General features: G+C 43.2%; 1 protein-coding gene across 2 annotated transcripts in view; it reads right to left on the reverse strand.

The window, feature by feature from the left end:
* The window catches only part of SEMA5A (semaphorin 5A), a 2,281,219-nt gene that overhangs the window by 1,870,473 nt on the left and 387,677 nt on the right, over positions 1-23,069 (reverse strand). For both annotated transcript variants that reach the window (XM_069613729.1, XM_069613730.1), the window contains exon 2: positions 5,031-5,092. The gene's annotated coding sequence lies outside the window, so the exon portion shown is untranslated. The remainder of the gene's footprint in view (positions 1-5,030; positions 5,093-23,069) is intronic.

Consider the following 23,069-nt stretch of genomic DNA (forward strand, 5'->3'; position numbering starts at 1 on the left):
GCCGGGACGTCCCATCATTGCAGCCAAGAACAGTATATTGGAGCCACTGGCTCAATATGTGGATAAAGTAATTCAAACCCTGACACAAAAATTGACCACATATATTAAAGTCACTAATCATTTCTTGAAGAGACTTGAGTCTATTACATTCGAAGAAAGTACTGACATCATGTTCACAATGGATGTGACAAGTCTTTACACCAACATCAACTATCAAGCAGAACTCAAAGCCATGGAATTGCTCTTACTTAACACAAAAGAAGTTGTCAGAAGCGATTGTTTGCTCATATTGAAATTGTTAACAATAATATTGAACAACAACTACTTCATGTTTGAGGATTGATACTTTATCCAGCTCTCAGGGACCTCTATGGGTGCCGCCATGGCCCCCAGTTATGCTAACACTTATATGACATATTTGGAAGAAACATATGTCCTACAGAACCCAAGATGGAAGAACAAATTGAAATGTTTGGTACCATTTATAGACAACCTCTTTGGAATTTGGATCAGAACAGAGGAAGAGCTAAAAGACTTCTTTGCATTCATGAACACGATCACGCCCAGAATTAAATTCACACACAAATTGAGTAAAACATCAATCAAATTTCTGCACATAATGGTCTATTCTAAACTCTAACAAACTAGAGACAACAAATTTCACAAAAACAATGGACAGAAACAGTTTACTACTTGCATCAAGCTTTCATCCGAAAAAGACAGTAGAAAGCATTCCTTTAAGTCAATTTCTGAGATATAGAAGGATCATATCGAAGGAGGAAGAATATGACATCAAAGCGAGAGATCTTACCAAGAAATTTCTGGAGAGAGGTGACAGCCCAGATTCAGTATCCAAACAGTCTGCTAAAGTTAAGGGAATTCCAAGGTCAGAAGCAATGAAACCGAAAGTAAAGAACACTGCAGCCAAATTAGTTTATGTGATGACATATTCACAAGAAAGTAACATGATCAGAAGAATAATTAAGAAAAATTGGAAATTACTTGAACTGGATCCAACACTATCAGCTCTATTTCCCAACCCACCACTGTTTGCATATGCCAAGAGCCCATCGATTCGAGATCAACTAATGAAATCTGACATTGAACATAAGAGGAAAAACACCATAACACACAAGGGTACTATTTCCTGTAATAACTGCAATTTGCTGCAATAGCCTAATCAAAGGAAATGAAATCAATCACCCACGCAATGGAAATAAAATTCAACTGTCACACACCTCAACGTGTGAGACACTACAAATGTGATATATGGAATCAAATGTCCTTGTGGGCTCTACTACGTGGGATTAACAGGACGGAAAGCAAAAACACGATGGTGTGAGCACAAATCAAATATAAGACAGCAATCAGAGAAATCACCAGTGGCCCAACATTTTTCGAAAGAGAAACATACGATTGCGCAAATCAAGTTTGTGATACTTGAACATGTGATACTACCACGGAGAGGAGGTAATTTGAACAAAATGATACAACAAAGGAAGATTTACTGGATAGAGAAACTGGACAGTATGTATCCGAGGGGCATGAACATGGAATGGAACCTAAACTGTTTTCTGTAAATTAAGAATAGGCAGATTTTTTATCTGCCAATAACTGTCTTGAAATATCATAAAACTCACAGGGTTAAAAACAAACTGCTCCTAAAATAAATAGAACTGACATGCACGAGAATTTCTTGAGCAGCAACTATCCACCCGCATGAAACATTGCAAAAGAATCAATGCACCATATTTTATGTAGGTAAATATGGACTATGGTCGAAATGGCTCATATTGACAATACTCGAATCTTAATACATGGAAAAAAACTTGATTTTGAATGTCCAAGCGACATAAATTATAAGTGGTAAAATATTTAAAACAATTGTGATTTCTTCTGTGGAAAAATGTTGTAGAAATATGGGATTATCATATGAGAATGTTGAACTTTCAATCACGTACTGTGATGACTATCAGTTGAATGCTGTGCCTAAGTAGAGAACGCAAAAGAAATATTGTTTCATTGATTTATAAACTGCCGTATCTTTAATTGTCTGTGATTTAGGATGACATAAATCTCATCACGATGACTCACTTATAACGTGTCTGAAATATGAAATCACTAATTGGATCTAGATTATCCACTTTGTAAGAACGTTGAACATAGCACACAGTAGAATAAACACACACCCAACATGGCGGTCAGGAAAGACGAGTTACTAACTGCTACAGGCAATATAACAGACAGACTATCTCAGCACCGTTGCTTCGCAAAGCCCCGATGCAGGACCCAGGAGGCAGAGTGAACACGCTAATCAGAAGCTACTGAAGGGATCGGACATCCGATAAGGTAAAGAATTATTACAAATAAGACTGTGCTTGTTATCATTAGTAGTTAGTACAATTAGAATAAAACACACATACTTTCCTCTAGCGACGGCGTCGCGAGTGAAATATCGAATAGACGTTGCACCGCTCAGCAGCTTCCCTTTAGATCAGCAGCCAGCAACGGTACGCGGTGCATTCAACAGAGCCGAACGTGGAACATTCACTAAATTCCATGAGGGCGGCATGCAGTTAAGAACCAATATAGCTCTTAAAAGATAACTGGCTAAGTATATAATGATAAATAACACCTTGTTAGAGAGTGACCTTCACTGCATTTTCTTACAGTGTCACTCGGAATTTAACAACACGGAGAACTTGGCTCTACAGGCAGGCACTTGGCACGTAACCATACGGAGAACAGGTCTGTAAATCAGAGTTAATTTTGACTACGCCGCTGGGTAAGTGTAATAACAAAAACAAAGTCATTTTTCTGACTTTTGATCACAGAGTGGGGCCCAGCGCTTTTTTTAGCGACTGGTCCCACTCGTGATCAAATTAAATCTGCAAGTTATGTATACTTTTATGAATGTAAGTAACAAAACAATAGATTATTGAAATAGTATCTTGTTCTTGACAGTTCTAAACGCCATAGAAAGTGTAACAGACACACAAAGAAATATGTGGCTATAACACAGAAGCGTGCAAGCTGATGCCGCAACTTTGGTTGACTCTACCCAGGCTAGTACTGTGCTAAGAGCCTGGAAATGTGTATAATTGAATTAAGAAGGAATGAGAAATTAATCGAGTATTTGATATATATTTACTTTGTAGAGAAAGACAGGGAAGTACTGATATCACCACCTGAAGAAGGGCAGACAAATAGCCCGAAACGCGTAGTGGAAGACCTAGGTTAAAACCCTAGAGGCTCAATTTATGAGCATTAATTGGAACAACAGATAAAGGATATCAGCACAATTTGAATATAAAATTGCCTACATGGACGGATCTATGAGAAACTTAAGAAGTATTTTGTTTACGTTGAAAATGTTATGTTGAATATGTGACTATTGAGAATTATGCATACTACAAACTGTGGTATATTTTTATGTAAAGTGATTGATTTAAATTTGATTGTATAAATTCCAATAAGGAAGGAATAAATACACACAAAACACTGTGTTGAAAATACTAAAACGTTAAGTCGATTTATATGGTTTGGCTGTTACTCCATTCAGCAAAAAAGTGTGCATTTGTTATGTCTTCCGTTTACAACGGTTGACCCCCACAATTTGTCAAGCCACCATACAAACCACAATAATAGGTAAACATTTTGAGCTTTCTGTGCAGACCAGTACCACAAGGTGTCTGCTGCAGAGTGTAGTGCAAAAAACTTCCTTGTATATTTTCGAAATTGTGCATTTTGTATACTTTGTAAAATTGCAGCGTGAAAGACTGATAACATTCTCATGGGCAAGGTGAGCATTCCCAAACTGACCAGCAATCTTTTAAGGGGTTCCCAGCCTAAATGTTTGGCGATGTGCAAATATCCATGAGTCATTTTTGGGCCACACACCAGCCCCCCTGCACCACACAAATGCACTTCTATATATACTCTCCAAATCCTCACTGCTCCCCATGACCTCCCAGCACCCCATCAAAAGCTGAACATAGTTTTTCTATTCCCGGTGCAAAAGCTCTGGAAATAGGAAAACATGAACATGTCGAACATGTCTCTCTGCCCTGTAGGAGCTGCCAGGCCCCAGTAGTGGGGCATAGTATAGAGTCTTGCGGGGCGTTAGGTGGGTTGGGGGGTGCAGCAACATCCAGCCTTTCCTTGCTGTGCCTTAATTTCTTTATCCCAAAGTGATGTTGGACTTCCCTAGACAAATCTCTGGGGAATTTCTAAAGGTTTGAGTGACGTCAAAACATCCACATTTTGGGTGATTGTGTGAATCCATGATATTGCTCAAGAAGGCTCCTTCAAAGGTAACAAAATGGACATGTGAATATATGCTTATATTACAGAGGCCGCACACCACATGAACTGCTAGACATGCGTGCATCGAACAATGGAGTATATACATTGAAAAACACTATGGCCCTCATTACGACCCTGGCGGAAATCGTGGTGCAAAATGCTCCATGGAGCACGGCGGAAAGCTGCCGATAGCGCCATGGGGGTTGGCGGATTTTCCGCCCCATTCCGACCTTGGCGGGGCGGTAAATCCCCATTCCCCATTTTACCCTTCCCCATTCCCATTTTTGCCCCATAGGGTATAATGGGAGTGGGGAAGGCGTTAATTACGCCACCGTAAAATACGGTGGCGTAATTAACAACAAGGTCCCGTAGCGCCATGGATTTCTCCGCCCGGAAAAACCAGGCGGAAAACGCTCCATGGCGCTACGGGAACTCGTAGTAGGGCGGACGGGTCCGCCGCGAATACCGCTGGCGTAAACCCACTCCGCCAGGGTCGTAATGAGGCCCTATAACATTTAGTGATGACTTCCCTGGCAAAGTCATTGGGATGGGGAAACTGTAATGAAAGACGGGTACATTGGTAAAGCGTTAGCTATGTTTCTGCTCTGTTACTAATGCAAAGTTGTTCCACACTCTTGAGTTCCAAAATCCAACATATAACGTAAATGAGTCCATGAATGTACTTACGATGTAGAATTCCCACGAGAAAAGATGAGCCATCTTACCTGGTCAATTTCTATCTCTTGCGGCGCCCACACGAAACCGTAGCATCCTTTGCATTAGACATCTGCAAAATATTCAAAAAAAAATTTATTACATTGCTATTTCAACATTAAATGACATACTGGAACAAATGTATGCAAATGTTGAAAAAATACATTAACACTGTAAAATGTATCTGTCCCTGGATAGTGAGGGCCCGACTCTTTTTTGCACGGTTCAAAGTGACTTTGCACTGCTGAAAAGTGACTTTGCACTGCCAACACAAACCCTGAATCATGTAACTGTGCAAAGTGTATTTTTGCAGTGCGAAGGCAGTACAAGGTGACTTTGCACTGCACAAATACACTTTGCACATTTCCATGAATCGGGGTTTTTGGGTGTAAAGGTGGTTTGCAATTATCCATTACATGTACATGATCTGACTGCTTCTTTGTCTAACAGACGTTTGTACTGCTGCAGGATAGTAGAATCAGACGGCATCCCTAAGTCATACATGATATGTCCCAGATCACTGAAACATCTCTCTCCATCCAGATCTCAAAACATGCCTCAGCATAAGAATGGAAGCAAAGAAAAAGAAAGGCATGGAAGGGGAAAAAAGGAAATGAGAAAACGGGCTTGAGGGAAAGGGAGGGTAAAGAAGGGCAGGGAAAGGAAAAAGGAGGAGGGAAGGAAAATAATTGGAAGGAGAAGAGAGTGCGAAAAGGGTGGGGACGTTAGGCAGAAAAGGAAGAGCATTTCTGGACACCACCTACAAGACACATGCTGCCATTGAAACCCCCACTCATGCTTTCTGATTATCTATGCCAGGGGTCTGCAACCTTTGACTCTCAAGATGTTTTAGACTACAACTTGCATTAGACCAAGCAAGCATAGTGAATGGTGAGGAATCATATGAGTCGTAGTCCAAAACGGTTGCAGACCCCCTGATCTATGCACATTGTTTATTGTGAATACTCATATTTGTTGAACTTATCACATTCTATATTTCTAAATTCTCATCTCTCAAAGACTTCTGACACAGCTACCGGATGGCAAGTTGATGCTTAAGAAATAAATCACTTAATAGCAGGCTTTACCAGCCGGTAATGTCCCAGGGACCAAGTTAAAGGCTCAATATAAGTGAGGGCCTTTAATCAGGCTCCTGGTGCAGTAACTGGCCAGGTAAGCCCCTCTAAATGGTGTTATAACTTTTAGTAACATGTGGCTGTGGCAATGTAGATGTAGCTAAGAAGTACAGGGGTACACATTTGGAGGGGCGGGGTACTGTGCACTGTTTAGGAATTCAGCGAGTGATCTGCTGCCAAATGAAAGAAAAGACTGATGAAGAACCAACTTGCTGGGATGATGGTAGGTGGGTGCAGAGAGAGGCCACAGATGTTGCGGACAACATACATTAGCTGAGAGTTAGGACAGGCCTTTGGATGGTGGTGGCGTGACGCAAAAATATGTGTGGAGGCCTTGGGGGTCAGGCGAGGCGCATAGAGGAAGCATCAGCAGCAGAGCATAGTGAGGGAGCAACCAGTGATGTCATAGGAACGAGGGAAACATGGAAACAATACCAACAGGTAAACCATCAGCCAATGGGGAGATTGTAATGCAGTGCCACAGGTACTAATTAAGTAATACATCCTGAGATGAGTGGGCATTACCGGGTCAGGGGTATAGGCGCATTATAAATACCCAATAAATAAATAAATAAAATCCCTATTACCAACCTAGCATGCTTTTGATGGTGGAAATAGGTTTTTTTTAAGTTGAGAAATAAGCAAGGTATGAAAAAGCCTGCATAAAACATACACTGGCCAAACATCTCAAATAAGATCTTGTCAATGCTACTTCCTATGGTGTTATTGGGCAAACAGAGGGCTGTGCGTTTCACTTCCAATATCCCTATGATTTTAGTGAATTTGCTCCACTGCGTGGGTAGTATTTTTTCCTTGCAGTCCTAGATTAAAAAGCGGGAGGAGTTTGCAAGTCCAAACACTTTGGGCCTGACATGGGAAAGTCGCATTGAAAACAAATGGGCCTCATTACGACCCAGGCGGACTTCGCGGTGCTAAATGCACCGCGAAGCATGGCGGAAAGCCGCCGATAGCGCCATGGGGGTTGGCGGATTTACCGCCCCATTCCGACCTCGGCGGAGCGGTAAATCCCCAATCCCCATTCTGCCCTTCCCCATTCCCATTTTTGCCCCATAGGGTATAATGGGAGTGGGGAAGGAGTTAATTACGCCACCGTAAAATACGGTGGCGTAATTAACAACGAGGTCCCGTAGCGCCATGGTTTTCTCCGCCTGGTAAAACCAGGCGGAAAAGGCCGCCATGGCGCTACGGGAACTCGTAGTATGGCGGAGAGGTACGCCATGCACTACGCTGGCGTAATACCCTCTCCGCCAGGGTCCTAATGAGGCCCATTGTTGTGAATGTTGTGTCCATTTAAAGCTGCCAGCTATTCACCTGTTTATACATACTAAATACCCTGATTAATTGCAAATACTGCAGGTGGTTGTAGTGTTCAGGACTCCTGTCAGATTATACTGCGGCAGAATTGTAAATCCAAGTAATGGATAACATTTGCGTTTTTGGCTTTTGCAAAATTTTTAGTTGGCAACAATTTGGAAGGATTTCAAAGAAGGCACCATACGCCAAATATAGCTATGCTTGACCACTCTCAGTTTGTGCATGATACGTGTTTGGCAGCTGTTGTTCCATTTTGTAGATGGGGAAGCATAATGGCGTAGTTTGAGAGTTTGCTGAGCTCATCATTTGTGTTTCTGGTCTTTGCTGTTGCTAATGCTGTTACCTTTGAATTTGCGATTGTAGCACTTAGTACACAATCTAATTTGTTTTGCTGCAAAGTAGACCCAATTCATTCGAGTCACCTTGAGCCAGACCCTGCAATGACATAGCTTTTATGCAATTAACTATACAAACTGTAGTGTGTGCACAACAAAAGCAGTGAACGGCACAAATCGTTGCCAAATATTTGGCACGGACAACAATGCTTCTGTAATCTGATTCTAAATGGCAGATCTTTTTGTGGTACGCTTCATACAACACTACTCCATGTTTTTATAAAAACAGATCCCATAATTATAGTGATTTTATCCTGGGTGAGCCCACCTACAAACCCTATACCAGAGGGCAAGGAGGGTGCTCCTTTCAACTCGACTCAATCCACTGCATATTTGCTTTGCTAATGTGAAACAAGCATAGGCAAAGGTCAACAGATCTGGAATCATACATGTAGATTTTCTTTTTCCTCTGGACCATGGAAGGATGTATGGAAATAACAAATAACAATTTCTATTAATCATGTTAATACTTCTCCAAGTTAATCCAATAATTATTCTTTGTCTTGTTTTTCATTGGTTTCAGAGTCCGATATTGTTCACGAGATCACTCAGTCAAATCAAAAATGCTGCTTCTTCTGATCCTCTATGGCCTTCCTTCATTAAATCTTTCTCTTCTCGTTTGGCTCATCTTTTTAATGCATCTCTTCAATCTGGCATTGCTCTGCTGTAGTTCTTCCCCTTAAGGAAACCTATTTTGAACTCAGATCCTTCAAACTATCATCTGAAATCATCTGAAATCCTGCCATACTGTTCTACGCTATTGGAAAGACTTCTTCACTTCCAACTTTCTTCTCTTAATGCACCTGGGGCCTGATTCACAGAGCGGTTTCCAATGGGATTGCACCGTTATAGAATGCCTCTGTCTATCCGTCCCATTGTCTTTTTTTCTCCTTTTCAATCAGGCTTTTGTCCTGGTCATTCTACAGAGAGAGTTCTCTTAGCGGTCTCTAGTTCCATCCTGCGTACTCTTCAGTATAAACTCTAAACTATACTGTTGATCATTAAATTTGAGTGCAGCCTGTGATACTTTCGGCCGTGCCACTCTGTTACAAACTCTTTCTTCTCTCTGGCTTTCTGATTCTGTGCTTTGTTGATTTTCTTCTTATTTTGACAATTGGTCATTTTCTGTGTTTTGGAAAGTTCAGTATTCATCTAATTGTTCACTCCTATTTGCGGTCCTCCAAGGATTGGATCTTGGCCCCCTTTTTACACACAACATGCAATTTTCACTTATATTTCTTTTTTGCAGTTTGGATTTAATGCTAATTTCTATGGTGATGATACTCAGACATATTTTCATTTTTCTCCTTCATTTTAAGGTCTTCATTAGTAACCATATGTTTTTCATCTGCCGTGGACTCCTGGGTGAATTTCATGTATTGTGTTTTAACCCTAAAAACAGAATTTCGGCTTTTTTGCCTGCTTCTATTTCTCTTTCTCTTCCGGTCTCATTTTCATTTCCACCTCTATCCTTATCTATTTCTAATCTTGCTTGTAACTTTGTTTTTCTCTTTGATTCCATGTCTAGATCACATTTTCAATGTTTTCCATCCTTGTCCGCATCAACTTTATAATATTCATAAGGTTTGTGTTTCGCGCCCTTACTCCAGCTCTCTGGCTTTCTATTCCTGATAGGTGGAAGTTCCATTGTTTAAGTATACTTTTCAAGTGAATCCATGCACTTGTCGCTAGCATCTTTGCAACTTTATTTCTCTTTGTCAACCTACCGGTTCTCTTCATTTACTTTCTCTGTGTCTTCTTTCTACTCATCATCCCCCTTGTGCGGCTTCTCGATTTAGTTCTTTCCAGCTTCGGTCTGCTAAACTTTGGCATTAGTTACCTATTAACCTTCATTCCTCTCTTACTATTTTACTACTTAAAAATGTATGTAAAGATCTTTTGGGAGCATAGGTTTTTTTTTATTCATATTTGTTTTTTCCTGACCAGTGATATAATTGCTTGATTATTTTAATTCTTTTAAAGCCCCCAGTTCAAAAATGTTTTTGATGATTTGGCTTTTCAAGTTAGGCTTTACATTGTGGTGTTTGTTTGAATGGTTCCACGCTATCGTATCGTATCTAAGGCACTTTAGACAAAAGTGCTATATTAACAACTTTAAAATAAATTATACTGCACAAACGTGAAAAAAAACATCAATGCACCAAGCAGCAGGGAAAGAAAACAGGCTTTTAAAAAACTTCACTCACAAATAACTACCAAACATAGAAAACTCCACTCACTCCTACAAAACGCCACCACTGTAATGCTTCAAGGAGCAGGTGATTGGCACCAGTGTCAGTCTCTTTCTTATATGGATCTTTTAGACCTGTGGGGGAGGGATGAAGTTTTCTCTAGACAGATCCAAACATGGTCTGTCACAAAGTGTACAATGAATTTGGTATTAAAAAGAAGTTTTTTTTCTAATGCCAAACTGTAGCGAGAGAGAACACACATTTCTCAAAATCATCTTTGTGCCGTTTTTCCTTAGGAACAAAAGCAAAGTGCTAAACACCTTATTGAGTACTATACATTACAATTGTTTTGCGAGACCTATTGCTTGCTAACAACGTATTGCGACTACCGGTGTGGCTCCTCGCCCTTGCTGTGCTTCCTCTCGCTTCTGCCCCCTCTCGCTTCTTGCTCCACTTGCATAGAATTCTCTTCCCCCAGACATCCGAGAAACAGTCCACAAAGATTTGTTCAAAATCAAACAAAAAGCCTACCTCCTCGCCCTCCTCGCCTCCGAGTTACTTTCGTAACCTACCTTTCGTCTATATACTAGCTAACATTTTCCCTCTCCTCTAACCTGCCTCTGTTCCTCACTTCCTCTGCCACCACACTAGCATGTCACCCATCATGGTCACATCCCGAGCACAGCTAGCTGTACTGCCTACCTGCACTTAAAAATGTCAAACGTTCATTGTCCTTATTGTATGTCAACTTAAGTATTGGGAAGAGAGATGTGTCCCACTTAATGGGACCACCCAGGGCGTGAAACCCGTCAAACAAAGGTATAGGGCTGGACACAGAAACCAGGCAACCCACGGACTGATCATGGGGTACAGGGAACACACTACCCCAAGAGGGTCTCGTGGGGGCAGTAATTGCTACACTATAATATGATCTACGGCGGAAGGGATATGGATCGCGTATAGTCAGAACAGCGGGAGTACGAAATGTACTGCCACTAACAAACCGTACTAAAAACGCACCCTTCTGCATACATCCCTCAAACTCTGAACTAAACACAACCTTACCTCTACAGCACCACAAACCGTGCATACTTCACAACACCAGAATGAAACAAACCAGACATAATCTCGCCCAACGACACATGGCGGCCACCAACCGAAAATAAATCCTGTGCTCAGTGTAACCGGACTGAAGCTGCCAACAGCACATCACAGCTCTCTTGCTCTTTTCTCCTCATACCTAGTACCCGCCCTCCTTGCATTACAGATTCGCCAGAGCCAAGAGGCCTCGCAGGTGGCAATAAAAACGTTTAACATGACATATTGTCCATGGTGACTGTTCCATTTAGTCCCCTCCACAACCTGGTCAGAATGTCCCTCAAAGTCACTCCATTGTAAGAAGCTCACTGCTTCCCATCAAATCTGATTTCTTATCTATTGTACGTTCTTTTGTGATCAAAAAAGCATTGTTCATCCTGTACATAAATAAATAAATAAACTAACCTACAAAGACACGTTTCCCAGGATGAAACATTAGCCAAAACAAAGACAGGAATCTAGTTGCTTCCATTAAAACGCAAAACTGTGGTTTTGGAGCAGTATGTCTCAATTAATCCTCCCACTGCAAAGTCGCCAGTACCCTGGTATTACTTTAAGTATTAACGAGTTGCAGCAAAACACCCTTCAAATGAAGTGCAGTATTGTATACAAAGAAAATGTTCACAGTGAGGAGGACAGTAGATTCCTGGGTTTAGAAAAATGTGCCGAGAATGAGCTTTGAGCAGAAATAAAATAACCCCCACCCACCCCCCAGCTTCATGCACAAATGCCTGCATGCTGTTCTGCCACTCAGACTTCGCTTGAAGTCATTCTCATTTTTGTACACTGAAGACAGGGCATTCATTATGCAAATGTCAGTTCCCCTGCTTGGTTAGGTAAATTCCCGGGCCACATTTGTATCATGTCTGCTGGATTTATCGCTGCACATTGCAGACAGCATCGCTGCGTCAGGAATAGGCAAATATGAAAGATGAAGCCATGTTCAGGCACTGGAAAGTAAAGTTTATTTATCCCAATTTGCAGCAGTCAAGTAAAACGTGTGCGCGTCTACTCCGAGCAGAGACATACCTGGAGGCGTATATGGAGCTCTGCATCCATCTTTCTGCGCGGCTCTGGGAGATAAAAGAGCAGCTCGCTGTAAAACGCCAAAGCCGGGCCTCTCTGCCCGCTGCATTTTACAGTCTCTTTCAGTTTCTGATGGCGCCCTGAAACTTTACAGTCAATGTGAAGGGTTGCCGCTGCTGGCAAAATAGAGGCATTCGAATGCACTTAAGCGGGAAATAATTGTAATCCCCGCTCACTCCTGCGCCCAAGAGTTGAGTTGCTGCCTGGTGCAGATGGAATACTTTTCATTCGCAGCGCTGGAACCCTTTCTAAACAGTCAAATCTAGGTGTGCCCCAGAGCAAAAAAAAAAACAAAACAAACCAAACCCTAAACCCAGCCCGAACAACCAGGGTTCAAGTCCTAAAAATTGAAGTGGGGGGACTCATCAAGAAACGCATTGGGATGTGACATCCCCAGAAATTAGCATATCAAGGTGAAGTGTGAACATTTCATTAAATTGGCTTTGCATAACCACCCAAATCGAACAGGACAAATGGCATTTGCCTTTCATAAAATCAACACACACACAAAACCAAGAGAGGATATTTTCTTCTAATAGTAATTCTGAAAACCTTAAAAGGTGTGCATGCTTTAAACTCCAAGAACCAATAAAGATGTTTTCCCTAGGATTTGCAGTACCAAAATGGGACATTTCACCTTTAGTTGTTTGTTATTTTTCTTCAGGCTATATAGCGCAGTGGTGAAGTGTCAGGCCTGCAAACTTGACAATTACTTTTCGATCCCTGAGGTTGGCTTTAATTCATAAATTCAAAGAGGACATTCAGTGTTTCCCATTTTATTTAGGGGGCACTGAGTCTGAGTCCACCCTCTGAAAAAAGTCGGGGGACTTTGTCCCCCCACGTGTGCCCTCGACTTGAGCCCTGCTAACAACCCAATTTATGTCGAGTGTGTATACACAGGGAGCTTAAGGGGGTAAAATAATAAATCCAAACAAAATGAGGGTCCTGCCACAAGCCTAGCACATTTGAGGAACTAACTTGAGACAGATGCACTGAACCCCCAAGTCAGCCAGTTGGCGCTCTAAAGCGGGTTCCATGCTGTGCGTGTTGCTGCCAAATAAATAGATGAATAACATTGGTTGATTCCCGTTGCACAGGTGTTTACTCCTTCTGGTGGATGTATGGGATTTACAAGGTCTGAACCTAGCTTGGAAACAACGGATTGCTGAACATAGCACCAAGGGGGTTACAGGAGACGTGCGGGTGTGTCCGAGGTAGCTGGGATGGGATTCCGACACCCCAGTCAGGGCTCAAGTCGAGGCCCCACTTTTTTCAGAAGTCCCCTCACTTTTTTCATTGGGCACCTTGATATGCTAATTTCTGGTGACACCACGTTTAATTGGTATGTTAATGTGTCCCCCCACTTTTTTTTAGTACTTGACCCCTACCTCACTCAGACATCCACCGTCTGAATGAAACGGGTTTAAATTGCCAGTCACGTGAGTGAACCAAAACGGTCTTTCATTTTACAAATTAAAAACCTAAAAATGTGGTTGCGAGGCGGGTACATATGGCACTGCGAGTAAAGGCGATAACGAGGTGCGAGATGCACTGTATTAACTTGGGTAGCGTGCGCGAGGTCTTCCTTGTGCAATGCGAAATGAACACCTCCACGCGCTCGACGCTAGGAAGAGGTGCTGCTCCCGCGCAGCTGTTCTCCCAAGCAAGGCTGAGTGGCTCAGGCCGAGCCTGCTGGCAATGACGAATGATTATTCCGAGGCAGCAGATGAGAATGCCAACCGATGGTCGTCTGCAGAGAGTTATGATGGCCGGGCGCCGTGTGCAGCAAGGCCTGCGTCAGCGAATGGGCTGCCCGGGAGATCACCTGTCAGGCAAAAAGCGCGCCAGACACCAGTGGGCTTGTCTGTGCTTCGGGAGGACACCAGGTCACCATATGCCAGCTAATTGCGTTTTGGGCAAAACTGCCTCGTGCGCCTTTTAGGGAACTCATAGATCATGTATTTTGGTGTTTTATGGCAGGATATCGGCGGAGAGGGAGAGGCGATTTCCTTCAGAGTGGCAAGAGGTCCTGGGAACAGAGAGAGAGAACATGCTGCAACACCAGGCAAGCTCTCTCCCGTGAGGTGTATCTGGTGAACTCAATGTTTCTTCCGAACAGAAGATCCCAGTAAACAAAGTTCAACATTGGGACTCATTACCTGGGGTTTGAAGTTTGAAGATGTATCGGTCTGGGCTCGTCTGGGTGAGAATGAGCCTGTGGGGTGGCCCTTGAAACACCTCCACTTTTCATTCCTGTGTTCCAGGTGTGCAAGTGCAAGGAATCGGTACCTGGACCCTCTGCTATTAAAATACAGTATGAGGTCCCTGCCAGATGCCACAGCGAGCGCTCCAAGCACAGCTAGCCCTGTGGCAGAGTTTGCCATTTCCTTAATGCCTCTTGGTTGCCTGCAGGAGAAGCTGCAGATAAGGAGTTGTTACAATTTTAAGTAGTGTAAGGAACTCATGGTGCAACAGTAAAGACAGACACAAGTGATCACAGTTCAAGGGTATTTATTGAACAATGAATGGAGGGTGGAAAAATGCCTAAACTAAACCTAAATCTAAGATGGGAGCAAGCGTCGACTAGCAAATAAAAAGGGCCTATACTAAGAAACCGATTTCCAAGCCTTATAACTAATACAAAAAGGGTGTGGTATAGTTTTCAAAAAAAGAAAGGAGTGTTCACAAATAATATGTCAGGATGCGGTAGCTTGGGTCTCCCTTCCCCACGTAAGCACTGGGTAAAATGGGATTATGGAGCACAGCATATGCTCAAGCTTCCCCAGAACGAGTCGACAGTTCTGTTCCAGTTTATCAGGAGCCTCGATGGCCCCGTCTCGTTTCCCTTGGAAGTCTCTTGCCTTTGAGGGCCTGATGTGTTCAAATAACAAAAGTTCCTTCAACAAAATTAAAGTTTGTTTCCTGGTTTTACATAGGTTCAGGGTTCTTCACCCCTTGGTCCCTCTCGTCCAGGCACTGACCCTTGTTCCTCGTAGTATTGGGTGGTTGCTTCACACCCTTTGGATCTCCCTCTTCTGGGCTTGGATCCTAAAACAGTTTCTTTCTATATGAAGGCCTTCAGTGGTTGTGTTTTCCTGGTCCAGAGGGCCTGGTAGGTTTATCCATAAAAGAACTAACTAACAAACACAACATTCTGTTTTACATATTTCTTGGGTGATGGATTCACCCCTGGTTCCCCTCTTCTGGGAGTAGACCCCCTTTCTGATTTCAGCCTCCCTCCACCGGGTTCACTATGGCTTTTCTCGTGTGATGGATTCACCCCTGGATCCCCCTCTTCCGGCAGCAGAACCCTCTTTGTTTCTCTTGCTTCCAGCCTCCTTCCACCGGGTTCACTATGGCTTTTCCTTCCTTCACAACTCTTAATGTCTTTTTAAACAGTTTCAGTGGACATCCCGCGGACGGGTTCACTCTTGTCAACACACTGTTTCTTGAGTCTTTATACTTGCCACCTTCTCATCAGCATCCCTCTTCCAGGTTCACTCTTGCCAACTTCATATTCACTTATCCTTTCAATGTTCAAAGGATTCCCTTCTCTTCCGTTATAGGCTTTCGACTGAAGAGGGATTTTGCTTGACCTCCCATATGACCACTTTGACCTATCTTGCTGCTCTCCAACGGCCTTCTGGTATCTGTAGTTTCGGGGATTGACCAGGGTTTCTCGGAGCAGCACCCATGTGGTACTCCTCCCCTTATGCAGCTGGTCACCCCTTCACAATGTTGCAGTTCTTTTAAACCTCTTTCACTTTGCCACTTTCCGACTTTTATTCACCACATCCTGGTTCTTATCAGCTGACCCCTCAACTCACCGGCTGTGATGAACCGCTTGGCGTTCCTCTTCACTGGAGTCAAGGCCGGTACCATGGAAGCAGGAGTCTCCCTCGCTCTGCTTTATCGGAGTCGATACGCTCTGCGTACCTTTGACATCTGCTGCAGCACACTTCTGCTATTGTCCTCGGTCTTACGTTTCTTTCAGCGGAGGGTTCACAGGGTTTTGTCAAAAAGGGTAAGGTTGTGTCTCTCCTCGTCAGCCTCTCCATATTTGCCGCCTTTCTCCTATTCTTGAACTGCCAAGTCTGGATAGCTGTCTTGTTGTGAGGTCTGCCTAACTCGTACTTTGCTCTCTTGCTCCACCTTTTATCGCTGTGGGGAAAAGGAAGGGCCGTCAGGTGTGTGTGACTGATTAATCGCCTGACTTTGCCTGACCATTGTGTCGGGACAGGTCAGGTAAACAGCTCAATGATTAGTCTGTTGTCTGTCACAATATCGAGAAGTGTTTGGGTTGGAAAAAGAGGGTGGTAGAGTTTCCAGATATCCTACAGGGTCAGAATGGAAAGAGGTGTTACATGGAATTATAACCCTCGTATTAGGGTTGGTGGTGATCTCGGAAGGGTGGGTTTTGTGAAATGAGTACGAGGGTTTGTGGAGCAAACAAGAATAGCTGGTATCATGAAATAAACATGGGGATTGTGGGAACTGTAGTGTTTTATCTGAGCAGGTTGGGAGTGCGGAAAATAATAATCAGAGGGACGTGAAGAAGAATGTCTGGGAATGTTTGGGCAAAACGTAGGAATACAGGGATTTTGGGATAGATAATCTTCGGGAGTAAGTGGTTTGGAGATTTTAGGGGATTGGTTCTGTATGAAGGGTTGATGGATCTGGGCAGGATCGTTTTTGTTGAAGGAGGTTAGGTAGTGATGTTGTCCTCCTCTGCTTTTCCCTCAATACAATATCGCGTCTCCCTTGCGTTAGTAACCCGAGTACAACCTTGGGTTCCCCCATCATGGTGAGCCTTTCTCGCTCTTTTACCCCTAGAGTTGGGATTTGAGCAAATCCGCCTTTCATTGGCCCTCTGAATAAGGGTTTCTCGAGGTACGTTATGTGAGCTACCCTCAGGTATTTCACAGTAGACAACAACACAACAACCAATCAGACCATCATGCCATCACAAAAGGAGAAAGAACATATGCAAATCGGGTTTGGTCACAACCCAAAAGGGGCAGTCCTTGGAGTCTGATGTATTTGCACCTATGTTTTAACTGTTTAATGAGTCGAGTGATACATGCATGATATGTTTACTATGTCATGTACCATGTATCATGCAGATCTAATATGTTCAACTGATTTATGGATATATGGATGACTTTTATATCATTTTCTACATAGAAAATCAGATGTTTTTAATACTGTGAAGTAAATTGGGAGACCTATTTTTCAGTTTAGGATCACCTGTTAAACCTTTTGCTGAAGAGTGCAAAATATAGACCATGATTCCGTATTCTCCAAAATAGCTGTATATTGCATAACACAGACCGCGATAGACTCTTGGCATGGTCAATAATTGTTGCTGTGTGAAGTAACTTTTTTGCACCATAATTATGCCTTTGTTCCATATGAGGAACGAAACATTTTGTTTCCCAGATAGTGCTACCTTCCAGAAAAGGACTTTACTGTAGAGTCGACTTTGTGCTGCCCCATTGAATAAATCAGGCAATTATTGCAAAAACATTAACACCAGAAGGCCTCATTAGGAGTTGGGCGTTGTGGTAAAAATGCGGCAGTAATACCATGGCCAACTATAAGTTTGGCAGACATTTGGAGGATTCACCTACAGCTATATGAGCTGGAGGTAAATCTGCCACCTTTCTGCCAAATTTCGGTGGAATTACTGCCGGAGCAATTCTGTAAAAAAAAAAATCATGTAGTCCTATGGACTCCAATTAAATGGGGACTAACACCGCCACCACCACTTTATTGCCGCCACACCAAATGGCAGTAACATAATACAGATTAGTGGTATTTCAGTGGATTTATCACCGCGATACCAGCAGACTCGTTATGAGGCCATTTGTATTACAGTGAATAACTCTTGTGTGTTGACTATGTTGTTCTATGTATTTGTGTGATGAGTGTACTAGCACGTGTTGGTATTTTCAGCTGAGATGACAAGGGTTGAATGGCCATAGTGTCTGAACATGCTCTTTGCCTTCCTGAGCAATTTTTATTCATCTATGGGGAATTGTGAGATGCTCTGGTTGCTTCTTATCATGGCTTTAAATATTTACTGCGACAGCACAATAACTTCTCAAAACTGAATTAATTTTATCAATGGTACTTTGGAGAATAACAGCACCACCACTTTGGGGATTTTTAGCAGCGAGATTATGGCTTGAATTGGCACAGAGTCTTAAGTCCACTTTCATATTTTTGATCATGTGTGATGTGCATGGCATGAGGTCCACACATGGTTTTCATGGCATGTAAGTGTGTGTGTGTGTGTGTCACATGGATGAATTGGTGAATTCATAGATATGTTACTGAGTGTAGGGGTGATGGATGTGCATGTGTCTGCACATTCTGCACTCCCCACCTTAACCGAGACTGGGTGATCTGCTCCCCCCTGGGTCCACCCTGGTTGCCTTTACATCCCTTACTGCCAAATTGCCTGCCCTTTCCCTCCTTGCTCCCTTGTGTTGATCCTTTGCAACCTATTTGCATCACCATGCACTTCCTTCTATGACTTGTAAAGCAGTCAGTTGTTTCCCAAAGCTAGGTCTGCACTCAATAATAATAATAATAATAATAATAATAATAATAGTACAAAATATGGGTGAGTGAATTAACTGGTAATTGGATACATGGATGAGTGGATACATTTGTGAGTGTTTGAATGAGTGCGTGAATGGAAGGGCATGCTGATGGATGGATGGGGTAAATGTGTGGTGTGCAAATTGATGAATGAGTGAATGAGTAGATGGGGGAGTGGGTGGTGAGTAGATGGATGAGTGAATGCATAGTTTGGTGAATGAGTGATCTTATGGGTTAGTGGATTGATATATGACTGACAGGTGGCTTACCAAGTGGCTAAGGCTGGTATTATAGAGGCTGCATGGAGGACTGAGTGGTTGGGCAAATGGGTGGGCAGGTGAGTGAGTGAGACGGCAAGGTAATGGTGAGTGATTGAATTGTCAAATTAGTGCGTCAGCGAGTTAACAGGGAAATAAACATACAACAATTGAGCAAATGGGTGGTTGTGTGAATTTGCAAGTGGATGTAGGGGTGAGTGCATGGATGGTAACTCACTTGTCACTGACACTAGGTGACTGATGTTCATCTGTGAGTCTATGGTCTGTGTCCCCAAGGGTTATAGAATCTGTTTGTTCTTGGACATTCCTTGGTGTCTCCACACGTATCTATTGAGCAGCACTGAAGGCTCCCACTCTCTATGTTCCTTTGTTATTTGAGCTTCCCTCCACCTTCACACAGTGATGTATTTTGCTGCAATCCACTCTAGGCCATTACTGTGCCTTTCTTCTTGGTATTGAATACAGTGTGCAATGTCCATGACATAATCAGAAATTCAACCACAAATGGACCAATTATGGGCAAAGCCATGGTGAAATTGCACAATAAGATGCACTTTATAGTTAGCTGAACAGTTGTTTGACAGCAGACTCCAAGTAATAATAGTATGCAATAGATTCAAAGGAGTACTATAGCTGTTTCGACCAGTCCTAATATAAAGTTCTCATTTTGCATCCGAGAAGTCATTTACCCAAATCTTATTTTAGAGTTGAAAGTTAAAGGCAAACGTTTTGGTTCCATGGCAGGGGATTGTAGTGTAATGTATGGTAGTATAACTGGGTCTTGTATAGCGACATGTCTGCCATTTCTGTGGCCTCTTGGTGCTAGGTAAAGTAGTGGGGTAGGGGTGTTGTAGTTGGTAGAAAAGGAGAAGCAAGATGCAAAATCTGCAGTTTTGATGGGGCAGATTGGAAATATCTGTTCTCTGGGTACTAGTGAGATTCTAGGAGAGGCAGCTGTGTTTCCAGAGGTGATCTCCCGGTGTTGGTATCCAGCATGATCTCCTGTACGATTACCACCCAGCGGGTACTGTTTTATAAGGGCTGTACTACCGGGGGGTGTGGGAGGGGGAGTTTATTGGCAAGGTGTAGCTGTTGCTGGAGTAAGTTAAGGAGTGGGGGGTTCTGTTCAGTTGGCTGAGTTGCTGCAGCTCTGTGTATTTCGCTAGGTGATGTATGTAGTAGTATAAAGCGGGATGAAGAAGGATGAGTTCATAAATGAGGGTGAGTGGTTATAGAGCCTGTGCAGGTGGTTACTTGCATACTTGTATGCTTTTTAAATATGCAAGACCAATAAAGTCAGTCTCTTAATTATGTTGTGATAGTCTGGATGAATAAGTGATACCAAAATGTAACACAGACCCTCCTTTGTTTAATTGTGAGGGGGGCCTTCCCTACCAGTTTTGGAAAAAGCTGTACCAAAAAGTGTTTCTTTGCTTACTGTAGGATTTTCCTTTTCCGTGTTTATATTTAGTGAATTCTAGCAGTGTTGCTTCAGTGTTTTAAAAAAGTAAATGTGTGTTTTTTGGCATTGAATCTTTTTTCCTGACACAGACATGTGGACACAGTGGGCCCGATTCAGGTAAAAGTGTGCATTTAGCCCGCAAAGGCTACGCGCTGAGAACAACACTGCGCGATCCTGCACGCAGAATGAAAAATGTGTGTTACAAGTATTCATGGAATTGTCTGCGCAAAGTAACCGTATAAGCAAGTCGCAGCCGGAACGTCCCCAACACACCCCCATGCAAAGCAAAAACATCCAGAACAGCTACCTTTGTGTGCTCCCCCAGGCGCAAATACACGAACCCTTGAAAGTGTATGGGGTCCCCCAAAAGCAGGCATGCATCTCGGGGACCCTGCGCAGCACTCCCTGTAACATTTACAGAAAATCTGTATGCAAACCCTCGTAAACTATTCCTGCCACTCACTACAATGCTTACACATATCCCTAAGTCAGATCAGAATCACAGCTGTGTACACACACCCCTAAATCTGACACCCGATCTTACTCCTGCACAGCGGATCCTATGTGCATGGCTTGCATGGCCATTTCCCTGCTGAGAGGTTGCACGCTCGGATCCATGAATATGTATCATTTCACGGAATAGTGGACGTGCAATGGACTGCCAGTGGGTGGTCCTTCGTAACTTACACTTTTTGCCTTGTTCGTCCTCATTTTCTGTGTTCCGACCCCTACCCTGCCCTCTGCGCAAGCCACGCCCATGCTGTGTGGACATGCCGAGCCTGTGTGAAGTCCACACAAAGAACCAAAAAGGGCCACGCAGTCGATTGCAGGAAACGACAAACAGGATTTCGCACGAAGTTTGTCACGCAAAGTCCCGATTTTTCACACAGACAATTCCATGAATCGGGCAGACTGTTTTCCCATTGTTTACAAAATTAACAAAACTGTTATTGCTGCATATATAACATGCATATTACTTTAAAAGAACAATGTCACAAATAATTATAGCTCTATTTGCAGCAGAAATATTACACACATTATTTGAGATAAAAACAGTGAGGTAGGAAGCCATGTGAAAGGAAAGGATTTTGGGAGGGAGGGAAGGATATTGAGAGAGAGGTGGAAGACAGGAGGGACAAGAAAAGGCAAGGCAGGAGAGAGATAGAGAGAGAGAAAAAGAGAGAGATAGAGAGAAAGGTCAGTAGAGCCAAAGGGAGTGCACACACTAAAGGTAATTTCAAGCCGTGCTTGATTCATTTACAAATCACTGTCATCAGCTATCGCAGTCCATTTGGTACAGGTGAAGTAAATCAACATAAGAATTCTCAGAAAGAAAAGTCTGGAAAGAATTCTGAATTACCTGGCCACCCTTTTCATATTCAAAGAGTAAGGACTGGGAAAGGATACATAGGGCGGGGAACGGTGAGGACATGAGGGAGGCCTCGATGCGTAGCAATAGGAATCGAGTAGCCTCGGGAATCATGGACTTTTCAGCGTGGCCAAAGATGAACAAATAGGCATGTCCAGCGGTGAAAGGACCACACAATCTCTCTAAATAACAGTTGTTACTATTCTCCAACTCAGTGGTACCCCTTTTATCAGCCCAGAGTGTTTGCTATAAGCTGAGTCAGCTGTGCCGGTCTAACAACAAGTATATGCAGTTGAACCCATATCACTGCATAGCTCTGTCTTTATCTGGCATCAATACATGTTTTTCCTCTGCAATACAACAGTAATCTGGATGCATACTGGTGGCACAGTAAATATACCCTGACGGCTGTTGCCATCTAGTAATGTTGGAGAAACGTCTGTACAATGTGTTCACCCCGCACCACGTTCTAATTCACACCCATGTCACAATAGATGCAGTGGTATTTTAACAAATGTTTACCTAGTGTAATTTTATATTCTTATATATTGTTAATTTCCAAGGCAATGGGACCCCTCCAGCCTCTTTTCCTTTGCAGATGGGGAGCAGATGCAAGTGGATCTGGGTCACCTGTCCTAAGCCCCGTCCACCTGGTGCATTCCTGGTTGCCGCTCTTTTTCCCCACTTAGCATGCCCCGCCCACCTGGTGCCTTCCTGGTTGCTGCTCTTTTTCCCTACTTAAGGAGCCCTCCAGCTTCTTTTCCTTTGCAGATGGGGAGCAGGTGCAAGTGGGTCTAGGTCACCTGGCCTAAGCACCACCCACCTGGTGCCTTCCTGGTTGCCACTCTTTTTCTCCACTTAGCAAGCCCCACCCACCTGGTTGCTTCTTGTTTGCCACTCTTTTTCCCTACTTAAGGAGCCCTTCATCCTCTTTTCCTTTGCAGATGGGAAGCAGGTGCAAGTGTGTCTAGGTCACCTGGTCTAAGCACCACCCACCTGGTGCCTTCCTGGTTGCTGCTCTTTTTCTCCACTTAGCAAGCCCCACCCACCTGGTTGCTTCTTGGTTGCCGCTCTTTTTCCCTACTTAAGGAGC

The sequence above is a fragment of the Ambystoma mexicanum genome, chromosome 5p (genome assembly GCF_040938575.1).
Source record: "Ambystoma mexicanum isolate Mex_15411 chromosome 5p, UKY_AmexF1_1, whole genome shotgun sequence".
Lineage (NCBI taxonomy): Eukaryota > Metazoa > Chordata > Amphibia > Caudata > Ambystomatidae > Ambystoma > Ambystoma mexicanum.